The following is a 4,580-nucleotide window of genomic DNA, read 5'->3' as shown; positions in this document are numbered from 1 at the left end:
GGGCACAGCAGCCACACAAAAAACTCTATGGCCCTGAGACATGTGCCGTGACCCATCCAGCCCTGGTAGAACCACCAGGACACCAGAGCGCCTGGATAACAGCACTGCAGGGTGAGTGACTTGCCCAAGTCACACAGCAGCTCAGAGCCTGGAGTTAGCTCAGGGGCCTCCCCTAGGGTCCCCACCTCTCCCCACAAGCTCCACTGGGATTCCCCTCCAGTGACCCCGCTGTTCTTCCTGCAGGTAGGGGAGGCGAGGTACTACATGGACACTGGACTGAACTGCCCAGAGCCTGCGGGCCTCCTCAGGGTCTGGCCCAGGGTCCTGTGGCTGTAAGCAGAGGGCTCTGAGGTAAGGCCTGGGGAGTTGGGGCTGGTGTGGGGCCCGCTTGGGGGGTGCACCCACAATGGCTGCGCTGTTGTATGGAGCCTGGGGGACATGACTTCCTTCCCACCGCAGTGGTTGAGCTGCCAGGCAGCTTGACTGGGGCCCCATGCTAGGCTCTGGCCTCCCTTGCTCCCAGGTCACAGCAGGCTTTTGACAACTCCAATCCACAAAGGCTGAGACTCAGCAAGATCTGTGTCTGCCATGGGAGCTCTCAGGATTCCCAAACAGGCCCAGAGTGGTTAGGTGACGAGAATCTTTGTTGGGACTGGGAGTGCAGCCCCCGGGGAGAGTAGTCCTCTTTCCATCCATCTCACAGCCCCCAAGCCCAGCTGGCCCCTCACGCAGGCACAGCCACATGCTTCCTCATGGGGCTCCTGGAGGGAGGGTCGGGTGCAGCACCTCTCAGCTCCTGTGGGGCTGCTCAGTGCCTCAGGGCCTGGAGGACTTGGCACAGCCACCATCAGCCACTTTGCACATGTCCGGGTGGATGAGCTTCAAGAGGTCCTCCTTGGCAGGTTAGCAGCAGGTGGGCCTCACAGTCCTGCCTGCACTCCAGCCTCTGGGGCCAACTGATGGACAGGCTGAGCTCTGGTGTTCCCCAGGAGGGAACACCAGCTTGTCAAGTCTCCAGTTGATTCCTGCTCTTGATAAAGCCGGGGTGCCCCCATGCTGGCCAGCATGAGGGTCTCCATGCAGCATGCACATGCCCACACCCTGCGTCCCCCTCAGCCAGGTGCACCCTATGGCCTCCGTGTTTCACAGCCCCTCCGCCCCCACCCCAGGCAGTGTGATCCTGCCACACAGTGGGTCCAGATGACATCAGCTACTAAAAGGTTTGTAGTGAGTGCCCGCCTGGTGAGTGCTGTCTCAGCTTCATCAGGGGGATATCCTGAGAGCAAGGTGTGGGCCAGATTCCTTCCTGCATCCTGAAGTGTAGCACACGGATATTCTCCAGCGGGGCTGCACCAAAGGCAGTTCACAGGCCCATGGGGAAGCTGGATAAGGTATTGGCCCTCTGGCCTTCTCCTGCATAAAGTCTCGCTCTGGCAGAGGCAGATGTTCCAGCACGTCACGGCCAGCATCAGGCCACCACATCCTCCCCACCAAGGCCTGGACAGAGGACGGCTTAGGACACAATATTTTAGCCAATCCACAGACCTCTAGTGGTGATTTCCCAGGGATAGCCCACTCTCAGCATCTGTTATGCAGATTAACAAGCCACCAATTCCACCTTTGAAAACTCATTTCTAACCCTCGTAAAGCAAACTGGCCGAGCCTCTGGGGTGGATGACACAGACAGATGAGGTGCCAGTGGCAGCCACTTTGCAGTGTGACTTTTCTTAGGAAACAATGGCTGCAGGCCAGAGTCTGAATCCTTAACTAGGCCACACGCCTCTGGGGTGTTACGCCACACAGCCCATAGGCACGATGTCATTGCTGAAATGTCACAGAGACCTCTGGTCACAGGCATCCTAGGGCCATTCTGGCCTGGGCCTCACAGGAGGGGCTGTGGGTTGTGGTCACTCTGCCTGCTGCTCCCTGACCTCCAGCCCGGGCCTGGCTCCTGAGCGTGAGCCCCGGGCCCCACTGCAGCCTGGATGCTCCACCTGCGGTCCAGCTCAGGCTGAATGCCTGACCACCGTCCTGGTGGCCCACCTGCTTGTGGCTCCCCAGCCCTCACTCCTGCCTGCCAGCGGCGACTGAAGGCATTGGCATCTGTGACTTTGATGGGACTGGCAGGGTGGGCTTCCACAGCCCTTTCCCTATTCACACAGCCAGAGGGAACGCTGCAGCTCCCTACCCTCGCCTGCTGTCACATCTGCATCTTGCCTGCTCACACCGCTCGTGTGGGGACACAAGATCAACTGGGCCATTACCTCCTCCAGAAGCTTCCGCAGTGGCAGGGAAGATGGGCTTGGAACCAGGCAGTCACAGGGATGGGTGTGCAAGAAGCGTTCAGGGGAGCACCAGGAGCTGCACGGGAGCAAGTTGGGGGGCAAGTGGCTTCCCTGGGGTGACAGGGATTTGGCATTTTAGACGCCTTGGCTGAGTGACCCTAAAGCCTCTGGCCTCTGACTCGGTCCTGGCCTGTAAAGTGGTGATGACAATCAAACCTCCTCAAGCTGCTGTGCTGGTGAAGGTGCTCGTAGGCGACAGGCCTCAGCACGTGGCCAGCAGCTGGGACTCAGTTCTTGTCAGTTGTTGCTGTTCTTCTCATGACCATACCCTATAGGGTAAGTTGGGGAAGGCCGGCTCTGTCTCTTTCTTACAGTGGCAAAGGCCATAACCTCTTCATGTCTCAGTTTCTTCATCTGGAAAATGGGGGTGCTAGTGCCACCCATACTACAGGATTAAATGTGTGAACTGGGATGCAGTGCTTTGCTCCTGCACGGTGTGGGTGCTGGCACCATTGGTCTGCCTGGGAGCCGGGCTCAGGGGCACTTGCACTGCGTACACTGGGCCAGGCAGAGCATCACTGGGGCTCGAGCAAGGGAAGGTCATGGTCAGAAATGTTTCACACGATGCCTCTCCAGAAAGAAAAAGGGCAGCTCCTCCCATCCAGAAGCTGGCCAGGCACTTACAGCTGGGTCCACTCTGTTAGACATTAACCATTGCACAGAAGACCAACCGAGGCCAAGGTCACTGAGACATGATGACGTGAGACAAAGCAAGGCCACTTCATGATGTGTCTCTGCCCAGACAAAGTGAGGTCACTCGCTGTGCCACCCACAAAATACCAAGCAACTATTCTTTCAGGCAAAGTGAGTGACCACTGCTTCTGTCCCCCTGACAACCTATGTGCCCACCTTCTATAGATCGGATTTAGCCAGAAACCCAGTCATGGCGTTGACCCACTTTTTGGCAATAGCCAATCTGAGCCAATCCCTGCCCCCCTGCCCTTAGAGTCTCAAAAATCACCCAAACCCAAGGGTAGTTTCTTTCTAGCTCCCCACCTGGGGCCTGGACAGTAGCAGGCCTGCTCCGCCCTGCACCTCAGCCCTCTCCAGGCAGGTGTGCCAGCCCTCAGAGGCCCCCTCTGCTTCCTACTGCTGCACTTCCACAGGGCACAGCCTGTTCCTCCAGGGGACAAAACCCTCGAAGTTTTACAAACCAAGTGAATTTAATTCAGAGAATAAGTTCTCTGGGTGATGGAATTTCTGGGAAGCCTGATGGGACAGTGATCAGCTCGGTCAACCACAGCTGGAAGCCACCATCGCTGCAAGGCTGAGGAGACAATGGAGGGAAGTGATGCTGCCAGGACCCTCATGTCAGGGCGTTGAGAGGGAGTCGGGCCAAAGCAGGGGCAGCCCAAGGGAGCCAGAGCCCAAGAAGCAGAGAGAGGAGGGGAAGACACCTTGGCTTCTCCTCTTCCTCTCACCCTCTCGCCAACGCCTGCCAGGAAGCCACTTGGCAAGGGAGCCTGGGAGCTGTAGGTCTTTGGTGCAGAGCCCAGCAGAAGGACAACAGGGGCAAACTGGTGGATGCCCAGCCCCCAGGCCAAGGGCAAGGTGTGTGCACCCCTGCCCCTGGCCCTGGCCCTGCCCTTGCAAGTTGACTCCTTCAACCCTGGGCCATGTGAGCATCTCACAGGAGAGGCTGGGGCAGTCCAGGCCAGTGGTGGAGGTTAGGCAGACAGCTTCCCTAGCTCTGGCCAGCTGACATGTCCAAGAGAGGAGCTGCCTGGGGCGGAGGGTGCCCCATCCGCAGGGTGTCCTAGGGAAGGCCAGTTGGGCTTCAACCCCAGCACGGAGATAGACTGTGAGTGGGGAAACTGAGTCAGAAGCCTATAAGGAAGGGAGCCAGGGACAGGGAGTTCCTGGCACTTTTCCAGTGCTGGGTTCCACCGACTGGGAAAGGAAGCAGAGACATTTCTTATTTCTGCCCCGTAGTCTGGGCAGGACGGAAACTTGGGGCAGACAGGAGTGGATGTGGCTAAGGCCAAAGATTCTAGGTCTGTCCTCCAGAGCTCAGGCTCTGCAACAAGGGGGAATCAGGGACCCAGTGTGCTCCTTGTGGCCTCTTAGAGCTGAGGGTTGGGCTGTAACACCAACACCTACCAATGTCTCTTTTTAGCAAAGCAAGTCTAGGCTTGAGACCGACACCTTCAGTCAGTCAGAATGTAATCACATTGTTCTGTTTTCACTGTATCTAGTTTTATATTCTACATCTGGTAAGTGACACTGAAATTTCCT

This window comes from Theropithecus gelada, chromosome 2 (assembly GCF_003255815.1).
Source record: "Theropithecus gelada isolate Dixy chromosome 2, Tgel_1.0, whole genome shotgun sequence".
Taxonomy (NCBI): domain Eukaryota; kingdom Metazoa; phylum Chordata; class Mammalia; order Primates; family Cercopithecidae; genus Theropithecus; species Theropithecus gelada.
Note: the sequence above shows the minus strand (reverse complement) of the source record.